The sequence below is a fragment of the Rhodnius prolixus genome, unplaced genomic scaffold (genome assembly GCF_049639745.1).
Source record: "Rhodnius prolixus isolate KJV_2025 unplaced genomic scaffold, Rpr scaffold_3, whole genome shotgun sequence".
Taxonomy (NCBI): domain Eukaryota; kingdom Metazoa; phylum Arthropoda; class Insecta; order Hemiptera; family Reduviidae; genus Rhodnius; species Rhodnius prolixus.
Genome location: NW_027411603.1, coordinates 17739886 through 17760993, shown reverse-complemented (window position 1 = coordinate 17760993; position 21108 = coordinate 17739886). Strand labels below are relative to the sequence as shown.

At 32.1% G+C, this 21108-nt stretch overlaps 1 protein-coding gene and 1 long non-coding RNA gene across 16 annotated transcripts in view; both read right to left on the bottom strand.

The window, feature by feature from the left end:
- Positions 1-21108, bottom strand: part of LOC141452140 (RNA binding protein fox-1 homolog 2-like) — a 69940-nt gene that overhangs the window by 34223 nt on the left and 14609 nt on the right. The window lies entirely within an intron of this gene.
- LOC141452157 (uncharacterized) lies at positions 14754-20661 on the bottom strand. The gene is made up of 2 exons (XR_012457258.1): positions 16221-20661; positions 14754-14978 (listed from the first exon to the last, which is right to left on the bottom strand). It is a non-coding gene; the product is annotated as an uncharacterized lncRNA (long non-coding RNA).

Sequence of the window (21108 nt, the reverse complement as noted above, 5' to 3'; positions counted from 1 at the left end):
AATTAGACCTTGGGAATTTTAAAATCAGAGAAAATCGTGTGAAAATTCGCATAAAATGTTTTCTTTCTTTTTAAATGAAACAATATTTCTTTACTCAGCGCAAAACTCAAAACTTATATTTCATAGTCTACCTAATTTGGGACAATAACAAGTGATTTAGAAAAATTCATTACTAAAAACCTGCGACAAGTATTAAAAATGTTTCCCTGTTGCATGAAATATAACTACAAATTTCGTAATTAGTGGCAATATGAATTGGGTTTCATTTGGAAGTAACACTGACAAAGACTTCCTGCCACTGAGTGAAACTCCTCCTCTCTCGCCTTAAAACAACCAACTAGCAGTTAATCCTGCAGCACTTGACGACTACTACTAGTGGAGAAACTCTCAAAAGGATTCTGGCTGGTTGAATTATGCATGCCATGGACTGATGTCTAGAATCTCTCCCAGTAAACTCATAACGTGAATACATACTTCTCAATAACAACTCGCACAGTGCCTGACACGTACCTGACTGACCTATTTATGTATTCCAAACTGCTACATCCGTTCAACATCATTCTTACTATATTGTATTCATAAATAAATTCATTATGCCACCCGAAATACATAAATTATAAAAAAAAAAAATATCTGGTCTGAATACTCCTAACGCAATTTAACATAATTTAAGTATTTGAAACTTGGATTTCTACTTTAAAAAAAGAAAAGAAAAGGATACCTGACTTCAGTAATAAACAATATAAATAAAGTTCACTACATAAAAATTTTAGGAAGTTTTTGTAAAACTAAGAATTTCGGTTTGACAATTGTCCAATAGAGGGCAAGTCTTTGATTGGGAAAAGAAAGAGTGCGTTACTTGTTGTGCAGCCAATCATACATCTGAACACTGATTGTAACTTAAATCTGTTTAGACGGTCATGTGTTCAAGTATAGTTTTAGAAAATTTGTTAGTTGCTAGAATAATAATTGTAAAAGAAATTGTGACACCAAATATCGTTCTACACCTTAATGTCCGCAAAAAACTAACATCATCATAAGGTATGTATGGCTAAATACAGTTTAAATATATCTCTTTTACGGAGAATATATGAAATAAAGGTAAGCGTACCAACACAATTCAGGAGAATATTAAGTTAGTAGGTATCTTAAAGCAAGAGAAGCACCGACAGAAAAAACAAACGATCTACTTCCATTTCCTTACTTTGCCTTGAATGACTTAGAGATGTTATGTAGACAATATTGGTCTCCTTTGATTAATGAACCTACAAGAAAGTCGCAGAATTAAGAATAATGAGGTGATCATGTACGAGTATATCGTTTTATTCTACACTTCGCTTTAATTAAGCAATTTAGTCCAATCAGGGAACTAGGATATCCACGAATAAAAATAGTAGTAACAATGTTCAAAATGGCTTTAAATATGAAGCAGCTGAAGCAAAAACCTCTCACTATTCCTTTAAAAAGTACATCAAAAACCTGAGATTCAGGAAAGAAATTAACATTTATTTTAAATGAGTAGATATAGGAGCTACTGATCTCTGTAAATGAGTATTATAATTAATATACACAATCTCGATAATCAACTGACGTCACATCCTTCCTAGATAAACTTTTAATAGTCGTCTTGTTGATTTATCTAATTGAACAATCTAGAAGGTCATTTAGTTATTAAAAGAAAAAAAAAACTAGCGATTGCTAGATTAAATTTTAGTTTTTCACTGAGCATTCCAAAAAAGATTATTTGGGATAGAAGTAACACGACCATTTAAACAGTAATATCCATGTAGTTTACTACAGAAACAAAATCAAACTCACATTTTGTGGTATGTTGAATTTACTGCCCACCTCTATTCAGATATTTCAAGAGCTTATACAAATTAAACTAGATACACGTTGCGTTATCAGCTGATAACATATTCCTTCTACAAATGGATAAATGTTGCAATAAACTAAATACTACCGCAGTATTGCTTTAAGAATCTTCAAATGAATGACTTGACAGTTTAATGAGATAAGTAAAATATCTTAATCCAGTGAAAAACATAATAATTATTTAATAAAGACCTGAACCTAAACCTAGACCTGAACATTATTAACCTAAAGTGGTTAACAATGGCGTCTGCAGCCTTTTTAGTGCACTGCCGGCCTCCGGTAAGTGTTCATTCTTTTTCTTTACAGTCAACCCTGGTTATCAATGTACAGCGGAGCTGTTAGAAGCTCTGGCGAATTGTACATGCCGCACCCGCATGCGGCTCTCTGTGATTTGCTGGTGTACAGCGAATACTCAAAATTTAAATCCTTAAGCTCCCATATCTTGCCTAATGGCACTATTTTAAAGTCTCAGTGTTCCATTTTTTAGCATTAATTCATTCCTCTATAAACCTGGAACACTCTTTTCAAAAAATCAGAGAGCTTCTTCTATTGAAACTCTCCCACCCTCATGTTGTATACAGCGGTACTTTTCCACTCCTTTACTCATCTTGCCCTCTTTCCTGTCAGCATGTACGCTGACAGCATGAGAATCTTTTTATTTTCTTATTATATCTCAATTTTAACGCTTCTTTAAGCGTCCAACAGTTACGGTGATAACAACAGAGAGCAAAGAGGAAAGACATGTTATCAACCTGAACACAATCTTATACAATTCCTATCTCAAGATACATTTATTTATCAGATCAAATTTATTATCAAATTATGTCATTAAATTATGAATTACTGTAAAGACTAAAAGATAAGCGGAAATTTTATTTTCTTTTTAACTAAGGAATTAGGCTTAAATAAATTTTTAAAAAAAGCGTCAACTTCTGAGGTCATTGTCGTCTGTAATACCAGTCTCAGCACAATGTTCTCTCGTTACTGTTTCCATTAATTACCCCCTAGCTGTTAAAACTTGAAGGTTGTGGTAGGGAAATGTTCGTTCTTGCTAATGGGCTATTCAATAACGAAAACGAGTTATAACAAAAACATTTCATATCTAAATAATCTTTTCAGACAAAAGTTTCTCTCGAATGGTTGACGTATAATCCACTTTCCATGAGTCACTGTTCAATCAAATGAACAGAACGGCTAAAATTCTGTTTTCTGTCATTTAATCGTACTTCAAACCTTTTTTTTTTTTAAAAAAAAAAATTAGTTCATTATAAGAAGCGCCATTTTTATTTCAAAATCTTTAAAGAATATTTCATTAAGTGAAACTGAAGAGTCATTAAAGTACTATAGTACGCTTACCAATGAAATAGAAGAGATCTCTCCTTTCTATTGACTTGGTTTATTCTGTCTCCTAATGAAGAACATTAAACAGTTGGTACCATATCTTTTAACTTTCTCCCTCTAAGAGAAAGCATTCCATAGGCTGAGCATGTTCGAGCCAATGAAGAAGTTAGTTGGCCAGATCATTGTCTCTATATATGTCCGATGTTTTTCTCTAGCTGTATCAGTGAAATTCCTGTGCTTAGTTCATCATCTACAACATCTACGCGAGATTCTCTTTCTTCAATTCCTGTGCTTAGTTGTCAAGCTTTAAGCTAAACACATTTTCTTCTAAATACCACTTTTTACTAGGTTTAACTATATAGATTCACTTAATAAATTCCTAATGAGAAAGCGGAATCTCCCAACTAATCCTAGAACATCCTAAGATGTCTTTTTTCTGATGAAAGATACCTAATATAATAATAGTCACCGCAACCGTTTGTGGCAAATACGTGTATTTACTTACCTACTTAGTATCAAATAAATCTATTCATCTGAAATATGGAACTTGGTAAAACTGCACAGCGTTATGATTTATACTTTGCTGCGAAACTTAATCATTTCCACTGAAAACTTTCATCAAGCTTTTGGAAATATGTTCAAACAAGGAGATGGTTGCTGACATATTAACAGTGCGAGTAAAGTTGTACGAACTAATTTGTACTGGACGAACGAATATGATAGGTTTTTACGACTTTCTGTACATTTTTAAAACTCAAAACAGCAGTATAGGGGCCATTATTATAAAATCTCAATTCATTCCTCGCGAGTATCAATACAGTCAAGAAAAAAAATCATTAATAGTTAACTATTGTTAGTCAACGACTATTATTTACCTAGACTCATAACTTAGTTGTAAACACTTGTAGTTCCGAATAAAAGATTAGTCGAAAATTAGACAAATTCCATGTACTTGTAAGAAGATAGATTAAAAGATAAAAATATTTCTATTTATAAAGAATGATACGAAATACAAAGCGACAGCGGAATTTGTATTACAAAATTTAGTAAAAATTGGGCCGCTGAAAAATAATAATTAAAAAACTAGAAATATGTGTGTGGTAAGACATTAGCGAAAGTCAGGTGGTAAAAACGTGTTGTGAAACCAACTCACAAGATGGCAATAACAGCGCTCGAGTGGCGAAGTAGTGTGCACATCAACTGAAACCTAAATAAACTGACATTTATCACCAAGATTTCTTCTTTTTTTTTATTTTATTTTTTTTATGGAACTGTATCTGCATCTACATTAATATTACATCATCAACTTTCGGCTGATTTACATTATATTACGGCTTCATTTTTAACTCATTATATAAATCCGACCTTTAGTTGGTGGAGAAATTTCGCGACTTTTTTATCGCGCCATTAGAAGATTTATAACGAATTTACTAATCTCTAAGAGTACAGCTTAATTTTTTTCTTATTCTTGATTGCTATCTCCCTTTTTCAGATCCGTAGTTGCATGTAGAGCAAGCAATTTCGGACGGTTCAAACTAGGGCACAGCGCTGCTGAGACGATTCAAAAAATTAATGTGAAAGCAACAAGTTGGTCCCAGGAATTTCTGTATGGTCATTTTTGCCCTCGAAGATAAACCATGCCCCAAGACGCCGCCATACGGTTACCGAAGATGATAAGGACCCATCTCAAACGGATCAGACTAGGTCAACTGGAAGTTAGCCACACAACTGTTGTGGATGGTTTAAAGAGTACTGGAAAAGTGAAAATAACTAGAAAAGCGGGTGCCTAAAGATTTGAACGATTGGCAATAACTTCACATAATAGTTTTCCACTGCATTTACCCAACAAAAACGATCCATTCTTGGATCTAATCTTACTTTTGATAAAAAGTGGACCCAATACGACAATACAAAACATTCGGGACAGTGGATAATATTGAGCTCCTAATCACTTCACAAAGGCCTAAAACGTTTCGGTGCGACGGTCGGCGGCCACAGTTCCCCGCCATACAATTTTGTGAAAACCAGTGAGTTTATCAAGATAAAATGGTGCGTTACAAAATCACAAATATACAAAAATTTACACTTTTTTATATAGGAGTATGCAAAACTAAATCCAAGGGCGATTTGATCGTGAGTGAGTTACCACTGATCTGAACCACACCATTCAATAGTCACTGATTGTGAACGGATTGTTAGCCGCACATAACAAAAAATAAGCACGCTATGACGAATAAAATCATTAATGAATACAAAAACTCAACTATTTTGCCAAGTTTGCATTAATTGTAAAAATTCAGCTAGTTATAAAATCAAGATCCCTTTTTATTAAATCATAATTAATGAGAAGTCATGTGATTAAAAGTAAGTAACCTATTTAATCAGTGACCTGCTGCATTTATTTACTATACCTATAGTAAAAATTAATTCTGTGCAGCTAAATCACAAACAATATTCATGCCGAAAATATTATGCTATCAGTGAACATGAAGAAATCGTGTGTTATACACATGCGTAAATACCAACATACTTGTTTATTGAAGCTTTACTTTTATGGTACTTAAATAGTACATGACGGGCATTTAATCGTATTTCTGTTTCAGGATAGTAATTAAGTTGTTTTGATTGATTCGTTTTAAAGCATCTTTTCTGGAAAATACAATTAAAATTAGTTCCAGCAAATAAACGCACTCATTACCGCACTCGAATTACGGGTTCACAGAGGAATCTGTGAACACAGGATGATGATAAACACGCGAGCTGAGAGTGATCGAGTTACGCAGTTCTTCAGTCAGTTTTGTTTCACATCTCTCTCTAAGCTACTTCTCTCATTCTCTTATTTTACATCAACATGTTTGATTTACCTCCTTTAATGAATGAAAAACAAATAGAACTTTGAAAAACAAACCTTGAAAAAAATTCCTCTCATCAAAATGCTAAAAAATTTCTCTTTCGGGTAATTTGAGGTGAAAAAGGAGGTTATTAGCTGCAATATAACATTAATAAGTTGTCGAATGGTTTATGACTTAATACTATTACAGGATTTCCTCAATAACCTAGAAACCTATTGAGTATGACAGTGATTCTAGAGCCCGCCCACTTCTTTCATCTTATACCAAACTTTGAGAAATGTTTATTAGCATTTCCTCTTTCCACAATGGCTTTACTAAACAAAAAATTACTTTCAATTAGATTCATCCGGGAAGAATAAACATAATATACGCGTAAGTAACAATACACTGAATTAGTCTTCTTAAATGTGGTAACCAAGTTAGATTACATGAAGGTTGAAATTTCTTATATTATTTATGAAAAATTTTACAACAAAATGTGCGATTTTTTTTTTAACTAAGATAAAATAATAAAACTGCGCTACAAATGGCAAATAAAAGTGCAATAAATATTGGTTTAATACGTAGCTAAACCCAAAAAGTATACACCATAACTACTACCTTTGTGCACCAAAGAATTTGACTGTTGGTAGTGACATTGCAAAAATTATGTATCAGACAGGGATAACTAGAAAAGAAACCAAGAAGTAGGTAGCCCCCTCCCTTCTTTCTAGATGAAAAAGAAACAAAATGAAAATTAAATAGTATTTAAAATGAGTTAACAAATAGCAGATCCTTGCGTAATTTTTAACCTTGGTATACCTGGGAAAGGAGACCACCATTTCAATCAATTTGCGTTTTACGCCCTTCACCTTGTTCATACACCTGTAAATCCGTCGACTTTAATATTAACCCGTGGACTTCGTTGACCTCTCCTTTTGATTTAGAACATGCGTATCGATTTGTTTTAAAATAATTATGAAGTGGCATGAAGAGCAGCACTCTATGTACAAACTAACTTACAGAATTAACAATGTTGTAATCCTTTTATCGGATTGCGTGATCTAGCTCCTTTACTTAATCCATTTCTAAGAGATAAAACATTCAGTGAGTTAGCAAGCAGCACGCAGAATTACTTGCTTGAAGTAAATAATTAAAGATACTGGTGAGAGTGATAGAGTTGTGCTTGTAAGTTGCACACCAGAGAATTCCAATTTTATACTTTTTCTGACAAATTTAACTCCGACAGAAATAATTATTTTTTTCGCCAATCTCTTTCAAAATGTTATAATACACAAGGCAGCTAGATTCGCATTAGCCTGTGGTTAGTGTTGGGGCAGAACCGTACAAAAACAATTTACAAAAAGGTGGTTACTTACTAGTGATTGTAATTACTACTGGATAATTTGACCACATATCTTTTTTTAAAAAATAAATTCTTTACAGAAAATATCTTTTGATTGATGAGCGATAGGTTAAAAGTAACTCGATAGAATCGTACGTCTTACCCACATTTGATAATTTTCTTATTAACATTAATGTGAAAGTAAATATTAAGGTGAAAGTTAAAAATTTGAGAAAATAAGTAAAAGTAAATATTGGAGACCATCATCATTATCTCCGTCTAAATAAAACCACCAATCAGGTCCTCCTGTATCAAAGTAATAAATTACTTGTAGTTATGCTTTCTTATTCTTCCAGTTTGATGGTTTCTTTTTACAAAAATTTAAGATGCAAATACTTTGATTTCATGAGCTCAAATTTTAAGTTAATATTACATTTAGCTTTGGCGGCATTTTTAATAGAGAGATTTAGAATTAATTTCATGTGGGACCATTTGCTTTATGTAGTTGCTGCCTTAAGTTTTTAACGCTATATAAACTTCAACCACTATGAAGAAACTCAAAGTAGAGTTGCTAAGAGCCTTAATAATTTACAAAAGCAAGGGCTCTTATGGAATGGTTGGGTTGCCACTTATGTCATATCGACTATAGACATGGACGTCCATCCAGCACTGATCGATGTTTAGCGCTGTCACCAACGTTTTAAGAATTTTCAGTTGTTTGAGAGCAAGCAAAATGAAACTATATTAATTTATCGAGAAAAATAGTCACCTCCTACGAACAATACTCGCTGCTTCAAGCAATTGCACTTGTTGGTCATTGAAAATGGTACAAACTAATTTCCATTTGATACCCCTCTTATAATTGAAACATATAATTGAAACTCCTGATATTTGAAACATAAAGTCACTCAATACCAGGGAGTCTCCCATGCTTCTAAGTCTCACTAAGTACAGGACTGGAGAGTGTTCTGCAATTTTGGGTGTCCTCATGGAGATTTTGGTGCTCAAGTGGTGGTAGCCAACTCTCACAGAACTCAATCTAATAGTTCCACTTAGATATCCATGAACTGGAAATGCCTTTTAAGAATTTTTAAAAACTGAAAGAAAGAAAATAATCTTAATTTAAGTGAATTCCAAGAGGAATTGTCATTAAAAACAATATCTATGTTATAAGATAACTTCTTGCTTAAATAATCTTATTTCTAGTCCAATCAACGGCAACCTTGTAATGATTTCTTTTTTTAATATTTTAAAGAGAACGTAACATGAGGCTTATAATATTTAAAATGCTTTCAGAAATGTTACGCAAGAATGAAAGTCAGTAATCCAAGTGTACTAGGCAAAGAAAATTATTAGTTTTAAAGGAATCTGTTGGTAATTAGAGTGCTTATCGTTTGTTAAGGAGGGTGCACAGTTTCATTATGAAGATAAGATTCGATACTGTAGGGATTGGTTACCACACTTAGTACTGTTATCACATGGGGAGACCATAAATTGCTGAATCCACTTCTGTCCTATTTAGTTAGACTTTAAACAGCATGACTTTCTGTTTCAAATAAAAGCAAAAAAGGAAATGCAAACTTTCATTTAACCAATTTTTCTTCAAACTGACATTCTGGTAACTCTTTAAATAAAAGACGAGAAATAGAACTTTTTTAGGAAGAAGCCATTATGAAATTCCGAATATGGAATCCGAGAGCATCAGTTCCTTTAAAAAAATTTCCTTTGTTAAAATTTCACGGTCTTTCTCTAATTTCAGGGAAATTAAATTGAGAAAATTTGGCACAATGTTTGATTAAACGAACAGTAAGCCACATTAAAATAGTGAGGAAGAAAGAGAAAAAAAATCAAAGAAGCAAGTGGAGGGGTTAAAAAAGAATTAGTTCAACACATGGGTGGAGTTCGTAAATTTTTCTGGTGCTATTATGAAATAGTGGACCTTCAATAGCTCTACACTTGTTTCTTCAGATGAGAAAAAAGCAATCTATTACAGATTTATGTATTTTATAATTTATGAAAAGAAATGCCAAAGTCTTCAGTAGAATATCTGAAGTTATGCATCTACACAAATTAGTGAGCAACTATCAAAGAATACAACTTAAAATATATAGCACTTACACTATTACATGCGCACATAAAATGCACACACTCAAAACAAATAAATGTAGAATGGACCAATGGTTGGTTGGTTTTTTTCTTTTTCTTGTATTAACAAAGCTATTTTAAGTGCAGCTTTCAGACGTCATGGCCTACAGCACTTTCAGAGCGCGCTATCTACTCCGTAAAAGTTATTTATTTCTACTGCACCAAAACATGAAAACAACTCCCACAATATTCTGCCAACAATGCATTTGAAATAAATCAAAAGTGAATGATTAGCTCACAGTTGGTAGGCTAGCATGGAGGCCCAGTTTAAAGTCTGTGCATGCTATTACCTTTGGATTTTCTCACCCTAATGGAAACTGTTGGTCTATAGCGAGAGAATACTGTCTGAAGGCTGTAAAGCACTGAGACGGCTATGGGCGGAAATTAACTTTAATAAACTGACGCACCTTAATTTAAAAATAATATAAATACATAAGTCAGTGAATAACTAGTTTAACAAAGTATTTTTGTATGTAGTAATCTAGTAAAAAATTATTATGTCAATATATTGATTATATAATTTTGTAGACATATTTTGTTTGTAAATACATGAACCAATCCTAATTTGTTGATAACATAACTACATCATAGAATAATCTCTTTCATGTAGAGAATAATTTTGTAAAAGTTCCAAACACAAATAAATTTTAAGTCATATGTATATTTGCATTATTTCCTTACCTTCATCTCTTTTGTTTATCGTAAATTAATTACAGTTGCAAAATAAATAAATAATAAGTTTTGCATGAATTTTAAATTAAAATTAATAATAATTGCTTTAATCTTTTTTTAACCGATAGAATTTTTCTTTCGCATCTTATATTTTTTAGTAACCACTTTTTCTTTCAAGAGACTTCTTCATTTGAGGGGAACAATTAGGTGGAAATGGTTCTTTATTGGAAAACTGTAATTTTAAGCTACAGAGTTGCACTAAAAGTAACTATATCATACCTATTATGAACAGTAAAAGCACAACGAATTTGTAGAAAATATTTAACTATAAGTACCATTTCTACAATAGGATCCTGATTTGCATAAATATCATAAAAACTTCCATTCAAAAATGTCAACACAATCAACTTCAAAGAAACGGCAATAAATCTTTTGATTCTTTGCTATGAATTTTGGCTTTATATCCAAAGCGGTTTAATCTAATGTAGCCAGAGGTTTAATTAATGGTAGATAATAATACATGGTAAATTTCTAACATCATTAAAGTTAAATGAACAGTAAAATTCGGTACTATAGAAAACTAGTCCAACTATACTACCTGTGAGTTCATACAAGATTTTTTTAGTTTCTCTTAAAATTTAAATATTTTAACTATCTTCGGATGCGTTCATAATTTCTATAATCTAACTAATCCATAAAAATAAAAGTAAGAACTTCTACAAAATACACACTTTATTGTTTATTTAAATGAATCGGTTAAGTTTAATGACAGATTTCTCTACAGTATTTATTCAAAAAAATATTTTTATTTATCAGCCTATACAAACTCAGTCGCCAAGTAACTAATAAACGAGCTGACAGCAATAATAAATATCTTCAACAATTTTATTTTTTAATAAACGAGCCTATTGTGATATAAATTGGCTGAGTCATAGTTTTTTGTTATTTTTTAAACCATTGTTTGATTACGATTTTCAGATTATTTTTTTCATTTGATAGTTTTTAATCAATATTAAATATCATTATTAGTAACAACTGAAATTGACAAAAATGCTCTAAAGAAAATCGTCAGAACTGTTGTCAAAAAGAATCGCATAAAATATGAGGGAAAAAAACATTCTGTTAAGTAGTAGATATGCACTTACGAGGGTCGTTTGAAAAGTCCGTGCAAAGTCAGAGAGATAGCACTACTGGCGCGTATCGAGGTTATGTTTAGTTAGTAGCATCTCTTGGAAGAACACACACCAAGTTTCAGCCAGATTGGTCTATTTCTTTGTGTTTGGCATTCGTTTGAATCGAGAAAGTCGAGTGATTTTCAAAAAATGGACGAAAAAGAATTTCGTGTGTTGATTAAACACTACTTTATGAAAGGCAAAACGCCTCAGGAGACTAAAGAGAAGCTTGATAAACATTATGGTGACTCTGCACCTTCGATTAGAACAGTTTATAAGTGGTTTCAAAATTTTCGGAGTGGCCATATGGGCACAAGTGACGCTGAACGTTCTGGACGCCCTGTTGAGGTTACTACTCCAGAAATCATTGATAAAATCCATGATATGGTGATGGATGACAGAAAAGTGAAGGTGCGTGAGATTGCTAGTGCTGTGGGCATCTCGAATGAACGGGTACATAATATTTTGCATCAACATTTGGACATGACAAAGCTATCCGCAAGATGGGTGCCGCGATTGCTTACGCTTGACCAAAGACGAAATCGTGTGAAGTGTTGCAAGGACGGTTTGCAGCTGTTCCAGAAGAATCCGCAGGACTTTAAGCGTCGTTTCGTCACTGTGGATGAAACATGGATACATCACTACACTCCTGAGACCAAAGAACAATCTAAACAATGGGTTACCAAGGGGGAATCTGCGCCAAAAAAGGCGAAGACCGTTCCTTCGGCCGGAAAGATTATGGCGACTGTCTTTTGGGATTCGCAAGGAATAATCCTCATCGACTATCTGGAAAAGGGTAAAACTATAACAGGTGCATATTATTCATCGTTATTGGACCGTTTGAAAACCGAGCTGCAAGAAAAACGCCCACGATTGGCCCACAAAAAAGTCCTTTTCCATCACGACAACGCACCAGCTCACACCTCAGCAGTTGTGGTCGCAAAATTAATGGAAATAGGGTTCCAACTCATTTCACATCCCCCCTATTCTCCAGACTTGGCTCCCTCGGACTACTATTTGTTCCCCAATATGAAGAAATGGCTGACGGGAAAAAGATTTTATTCAAACGAGGAGGTGATTGCAGAAACGAATGGCTATTTTTCAGACTTGGACAAATCCTATTATTCGGAAGGGATCAACAAACTAGAGCAGCGTTGGACGAAGTGTATAAGCCTAAAAGGAGTCTATGTTGAAAAATAAAAAAGGTTTACCCCAAAAAATTAAGTAGTTTTTATTTTTGCACGGACTTTTCAAACGACCCTCGTACATGTCTCTAATTGCGAGGTAAAAGTAATTCAAAATGTGAAAACATTTTCTATTTTTGTTTAAAGTGTTCGTCTTTTATTTTAATGAAATATTTTCAAATAAACAATTCAGATTTGTAGACCTATCTATCCACGCACCTAATTCTCTGGCAATATGCTGCCACAAGAAATGTGGCATGAAGTTCTTTAAAAAAATAAAAATAAAATAAAAACCCAAACAGATGAAGAGAGGTAAGGACAACATAGAATAATTAATTAGCAATAAAAGCACTTTAAGTAACTTAATATGGCAAATAAATGACAAACGTCTCGTTCCTTTTTTTTTTGCAATAATATAAATGGCTGTGAACTAGTTTGTAGAGTTTAAGACAGTCGTGACTGACAATGTAAGGTAATCGACTCCACCCAAGTGAATATACCCTGTGTGTCTCAATCTTACATGCGTATTTATATATAAGGTCGTCTCAAATACTTATACTTCTAATACATATTGTATTTACACATATTCTTTTCTTAAATCAACCGCAATTTGCTAATGCTATTTCATCGCTAAATTGCAAGAATTATTACTTATATCTAACAGGATAAGTTATGTAATGGCGGCGTTCTTGTTAATTCTTCTGTATCCAGTTTTTATCAAAAATATCCGACATGAGATCTTTGGTGCCAGGTGCTATTTCCAGTGCACTAACGGCCTCCGGACACAATTCTCTCTTTGAATACAGTATGCGCCTAGCACTGATCTAATCCCTTTCCTTAGACTCCTAATTATAATCAATTTTACTGGAAAACGTTTCAAATAAATAAAAACCTTTAGACCCTTATATATTTCCCGTGATGTACCAAGTTTACTGTACGTAAACATGAGAACATATTCAAATAAGTAACAAAAAATTAAGAACAGTATTCATGAAGTCACCGTTTCAGTTGAGGGAGCCAACTGAATATGTTGGTATGTCGATATGCTCTAATTTTTGTTAAATACTGTAGCGTATGATGATTCATAGAGAAAGCTTGTTACATGGTTTACTTAGGAATTAGCAGTAATAAGTTTTAATCACTAATATTTAATGGTTTAGTTGATCTCTGTATTTTTTGGCTGAGGAAAAGTGCCTCAATTTTGAAAATATATGTTTTGTTTTGTTTTTGTATTTTCTTTTTAATTAAAAACTTTTCTCTTCTCAAAAAAGACTTAAATGGAAGTTTCTATCTTTTTGCCATTTTTCTTTTTTAAGCTGGTATTCTCACATAGTCTGAAAACTTACTACACTTCCAATACCAATGTTTTCTGACTTAGGGGACCTCAAGTCTTTCAGGTGAACATGATTCAGAGAATTTAACACAATCGCTGAACTTCTCTTATACAATAAGAGATGGTAAAAATAAATTTTTTTGCTATAATTTCCTTAACCTGTAACTTTGCAACCTTATTTTTGTAATTCTTTAAAAAAATGGTGGAATGCACAATACTAGTAGCTCTGATAATCAAAATGAAGCAAAGCTCTTTAAAATAAAACAGCATTGATATTAACCAATTTGTTGGCAGCAAATTATTAAGATATAAGTGTTAGAAAATATACATGTGCCAACTCTCTGTAGATATAGATAGTAAGGAATTCTAACTGTAATCAATTACTGAGCATCGTCGGTCTATTATCTTTTCTCAATACAGAGATAATGTTCGTAGTGTTGTATCACTGCCGTGGGAATTCTCCAAGAACTAATAAAATCAGTTAAAATAAAATTTTAGTAGTATAAATATCATTGAAAAAATAGTTAAATAAGCCAGAAAACTTTTAATAATAGTAATTCTCCCAATAAAATTACAATTTTCATCATATCTAACGTTTTCGCCTCAATGATTCGGGTTGCTTAAAATCATGTACATCCGAAGATAATTTCAATCACAAATTGAAAGATCTAACGATTTCAACATTCAACTAATTCCACAAGATAATGTATTTATCACTAAGCACCAATCTGGCACTAATGTTACGATTTTATGTAGTTGTATTATATACACTTCCATGTATGGTGTAATTTACAGCAATTGAGTACTCTTTGCAATATTCTAATTAAAAATAAATAAATTGCTAAAAACAAATACTTTCTACTCTTAAAAGTGTTTATTTGTAAAACATTATCAACATTGTTGCCATTAAACACCATTCGTGAGATAATTTCTCTTCGGCCCATTTTGAGAAGAATATTTTTTCAGACCTTGCTTTTCTATTAGACAATAGTCACGACATATTTACACGCCCAAATTTTCTGCATAATGAATACACCTTTATGAAGCCACAATAAATCTTACAGCTACTTCCTTCAAAATCTGCAAAAGTTTATATTAAAAATGAATGTTATAATTTTACGGTTTTAATTTTACTTCTAAGTTTATAGGTTTGTTCTATCATTCATTCGTAATCGGTAGCCAAATGGTTTACATTAGCATCTTTAATGCTTTCTGCGCATGTCTCTGGACTGTTAGAATTGGTACTCTGGGCTGCCCTGATGCTGAACTGATCACAAATCAATTCGAAGTTGGTTCAAGTTCTGAGAGAACTGCCGAGAAGTAAATAAATAAATAAATGGTACACCAAACTCTCATTGCGCATGCTTCTTACAATCACAAACCACAGTTCAGAGATTTTGATGGCACAGACCTTATATTTATTCTCAAAACCCACATTAAACATTTTTACCTGAAAAAATATTTCAAATAATAACGAAAAATAAACAGTTAGCAGTAAGCCAAGTTTAATTATTCGTCATTAGAGCCTGCCGTTTTCAAGATAAATCGCAAAAACCTAAGTGGTTCAAACGATCTATTTTCTACAAATTTTAGAATTACGGCCTTGATGTTACTGCTATTTATTGCAAGGCAAGGAGACTTCGTTGTACCACTAAAGTAGTCCATAAGAGTGGTATGGTACAACAGTCGTCGAGAAAAAATATAACATGGATTTCACTTACATAACAGTGACAGGCATTAACTAAGCAGGTTGTAGAGCAAATTTACAGTTTGAAGTCATTTTTGAGAAAACTTAAAATGTATCGATCAATATTCAAATTTTAAGCTTTTCGCGTCTTTTCTTTTGTGAAATATCCTGTGATTACGTTCACACATGGTCTTTGCGCTCAAAACGTTCTATTCATCCGCAATCGTCTAATTACTGGTTAAAAAGTCAATTTCGAAAAAACAATACTTGGTCTCAGCGCAGTAATAACAATAAAAGGGGACTTATTACATTAAATTAAGCAGAATATTAAAATAAAAATGTACAACAGACTAATTGTCCAACAACTAACTCAACTCATGATATTTAAATGACCTTATTAAGTTTGGACAATAATATTATTTGTGTAGAGAAGAAGGAAGCCTAACAAACATGTTTCTGTGCAATTAGTTCTGCTCAGTAAGTGTAAGAACTTTCATTGTGAAACATATCGCATGGGCAACATGAAATTTCCAAAATGAATGAGAGAGGTTTTTAGATGCAAGGAGATGACGTAATTGAGGCATTTCCTGTAATGTACATGCCTGTAATATATAAACAACGTATTAATCACTCACCATAACCTCCGTACAATTAAATAATTTACACACAACGCCACTTGCCCAACTATATACGGTCAACGTTCTATTCTAATATGAAATATTCAATACATTGCATTGTAGGTGAATGGTTATGAATTATAAAGTGATAGAAAACAGTAGAAAGAGTACGGAATAGGATAGAGCTGGTTGGGTCAGGCTCTAACACAAAAAAGCCCTCTCACAAATCATAAGATGGTGGATGAGGGTAAAGACTGAGGAGAAAAAGGAAGATAAAAATAGTATTACATTTGTGACGTATAGAGATGGCGCCACCACTTGAGAAAGGACAGACACCTCAAGTTCTCCAACTGACCATTAGGAGACTTGGCATGAGATCTCTTTCTGGACCGTCCGAGAGGGACCTAGACCCTGTATTTTATACCTCGTTTCTAAGTAAAAGCTTAATACAAATTATGTTACAATTATATATATATAAATTATGTCTAAGATTAGCCATAATCTTTCTTCTCCTTAGATAATGTTAAATAAATTAAGAGAAACATCGCGCACTTTAAAGAAAGCTTTCGAAATATGGATTAACTGCCTGGTACCTCCAATGGTATATATCTTATCTAAATACAGTATGTACTCATATAATAAAGTACAATGAAATATACTTCAGAACAAAAGATTAAAAATGCCGGCTGCCCGGATTTCCAAATAACAATTTCTGTTACATAAAATGGCTAGAAGTCTTAAGACACTCACTACTAAGCATTGAAAACTGCTGATTTCAAGCTCAAGAAATAAGAGATCATCAAATAATGGCAAGCAAAATGAAGCAAGGACAAGAGTGAAGAGATAAGACCATTCGTAACATGGAGATTAGAATTTACTAATATATTTCTTTAATGAACTAGATATTCTTTATTTTGAGACTGCCTACCAAAAAATGAGTAACAGCAGGAGAACTAGTTACCATTAAAATCGGCTTTTTGTTGAGATTTATACAAGGCATAATTAGTAACCAAAATCGTCAATTTTATAAGAAAATTTTAAGAAATTCTCATAGACAAAAACAATTTCATAACTTCTATTTAGCCAAAAATCTTCAAATTATATTATATTCTTTACTAATGAGAAGAGTAATATGATTAAAGTAATGTTTTGATCTTTAAGAAGCAAACAAGATTAGAGAGCTGTTTATACGTACTTCTGGTATAAACATTTTTCAGTATTCTCCTCAAAAACAGGTCTTAAATTAATATATTATTGCCAAACAAAACAACATTCGCCGCATAACATTTAATAAAATGTTGTTTCTGTTTACTAATGCAGAGTTGTTTTTTATAAAATTAATATACGCTTTAATTTTTCCATTTAATGCTTTCTCCATCTTACAACCTCCATCTTAAACATGTAAAATATGTTTTTAGAGGTGAAAAACAGGAAGAGAAACTGGCCAACGGTGCATTCATTCTCTGCAAAATAAACAGTATGGAATGTTCAGCCCACAAAAGAAGTGTCAGGGCCAAAGCGAAAACTAACGAACATAAACATCTTCCAAGACAAAAAGGTTGTTTCAACTTCAACAAAAGAAAGTTAAGTGAAGATGGCTTTAATTTAATCGACTTTTTTACCATTTTTTATTTACATTACTTTTTTTGTTTTTCTTTTGAAAATATCACTTGTAAAGCGAATAATTATCCTGTAGAATTTTTTTTTTTTAAATTCCAACTTGTTTTTTTCTTTTCTTTTAATGAATTCAAATGCCAAGGTTTCAGATGAGCAGGTAGTGATTACCATTATTTCCTTAAGGTAACTCTAGAAAGAATATTTCGTTCCCTCTATTGCTAAGTTGTTAGGAAAATACTTTTTACATTATCTAAAATACATTTTTTCTGATCCACGCACAATAAATTGGGTAGCCAGATATAAATACATATTTTGTTTTTTTTTCTAGTGTGCCATCTAAATATTTATAAAAAGCATTGAATAAAAAATATATATATCATAACTAGATTAGACTAGATTTTAAGCCAATTAAATAAATATAAATTGTCTCTTACTGGGGGAATTAATTTTAAGGATGAGAACTAGCGAATGACAAACAAGTTGCTACTACTCCAAGCTGTGATTATAAATGTCAAGAGCTACACTCCCACCACAATTTAATATATCTTCATTTTAAGACCTGTTGGGCATCTGACATTTACTTAATTTATTTTTAATCCAACAAATTGTCAATGAGGTTAGCTGGCCTTATATACTTGAAAATTTAGGTGATGCATTAAGATAGTAATTATTATGATTAAAGTAACAACCTTAGAATTGTGCAAATGTCAGCCACACTAATCATTCCTTATGTTTTACAAGAGATCTAGTTGTCTAAATGTTCTTCATATTCTTGGATCTTCACTCTTATTACTAAATGCTACAAATGTGTTTTAATACACAAACGTTTATTATAGATGTGGGATAATTTTTAAATAATTAGGTTCTTTGTTTAGTTTTATTTGTTGAGGGAATTCTTATAGTTTGTCGTCCTGCCACATAAACTCTTATCTAGTATCTAGTATAAGGCTAAATGTGTCATTTTAAAGCAAAGCTTCCCAAAATTATGTTCAAAAACAAACTTTCCGAACAAAAATGTTTTCAAATAGGATTGCATCTTAGGTGTCTATCTAATAATAACTTGCAAATTTTAAAAATAATTAATGGGGGTCCAAATTCAAATAGGTTCGTGGCAAACAATTAAAAAAATGTAACTATTTTACCAAACTCAGTGCCTCTCACTAAGGAAAACTCAAAGAAAAGCTCTATTTCAAGATAACAATATTTCCTTTTAAAAAGCTAATGGAAAGGAAAAACCATTAGTATAAAGATACCACTCGCAACAGTCTGCAGAAGGATGGAAAGAATGCGCGAGACTAGTGTTATAGCAGTACAATAACAACACCACGTGCCAACAAGTACTTACTACATCGCAGCTAACTATAGCTACATTCACATTAAGACCATGCATGTCTAAACTAACCCACTACCTACTAACATTAACAAATAAAACATATGAATAAATAACACAGAAACTATGCGTATAATAACAACAACGATTATATAACAATGTTTAACTTTTTTTAAAAAATAGAAAGAGAGAAACAAAAAATTCGTTTAAGTGGTTCAAGAGTCAGCCTTTTGTATATTGCTATTAAAAAAAAAAAAAAAATTTCTGGCAACCATACAAGTTGGTGATGAAAGACATGTGTAAAATTTGAACACAAGTATAAATATATATTTAAAAGGGATTTCTTAGGTTTATGGTGAATCAAACATTATGAATTACATCAGAGAGGTCATAACCAATAAATCTTGCTGTAGTCATGTCACACTAATCCACTTTGTTAGCAACTTTTATTTTTCTATTTTTTTGTCAGAAGGAGATAGAAATAATGTGAACTTAGCCTACATAACTACCCATGAATAACATTCATCCTAATAATTGGGAGATATCCATTGGTGTCTACAAGAGAGGTGCTCCTCACGAAGTTAAGTCTCTGGTCCACTACAAAATGTATTCACAAGGAATCGCCGTCTAATGAGTTCAAGATCAGAAAAAAAATACAGTTTTAATCGCCTAAGCTTATGACGACATTACTCCAACAAGGCCCAATTTGGCTGATTTTTGGTGTTTTAAACGAAAACACTACTTCTTATCATAAAAGAGCCACAAAATATCACAACGAAATGTTGGGCGCGCACATAATAACAAATATACACTAAATACATCCAACAAAAAAAAAACAGATTAAATCCCGTAGGTGGAGATGGAAGAACCAATTCTTCACAAACCTTAGGGTATCTCAGCTTAAAAAAAATCAAATAACATTTAAATTGACTCTTCCAACACTCACAACAGTAAACTTAAGAACAGCAAGAGATAATTGATGAGTGTAACTAATTGGGTTTAACCTTAAGCGTACACCATGAATATTTATTCTTGAGAATAAAAAAAACAGACAATTATGGAAACCAGAATATCTATTCTAGGGAAACTCACATTTCTTTTAATAGAAATTGAGTGATAATAGCATTTTTGGGATACTATATGCTAGAAGATAATTTTTTGTATAATTAATCAGAGGAATACAAAAAAATTATTTACCGCGTAATACCTTCTTTTTATTAGCTAAATTTTAGATAGTGTTGGAAATGACTATACAACTAAATCCTTCTGTACCTAAAACATCTCTTTTAGCCAATACAAAAAAATGAATCAAGCATTAAATAATTTGTCTCTTCCTCTGATTAATTATACAAAAATTATCTTCTAACACATCAGTATCCCACAAATACTGTTATCACTCAATTATTGAATGCAATGTGAACTTCCTTCACTAAAATTATCATACTAATTGGCTATTATTTAGCGATTACAGAAAAAAAATATAATGATTAATAATGTAAACAATATATTCTGAAAATTAATACTTACAATATTTGTCGCAACATATTGTGTTGCATACAAGATTGTTTATTACTCAAATTTCATATAGTGATTATAATATTTTCATATTACAATTTATAAATAAGCTTCTCATGATAACCTGAAAATTGATCAACTTTCTGAAATTATTAGTGATAAATGCCCTTGATAAATAGATAATTTAGATTATATTTCTTTAAACTGGAGATTTGTTTGTAAAAAAAAAAATTGTATCTTAAATCTGTAAAAACAATCGCATTTTGAGCCTGCACATTAATAAATATCTAACCCCAACTAATTCAAATAGATTTCTAATTATTAGTTGACTGAACCAAGTAACTTCAAACTGTTGGTGATCGATCAACGCAATCAGTGAATCGAACAACTTAATCTGGCCTTCCGCAATACGCCTACTGCATTCTTTTGCATACTTAAGAAAGT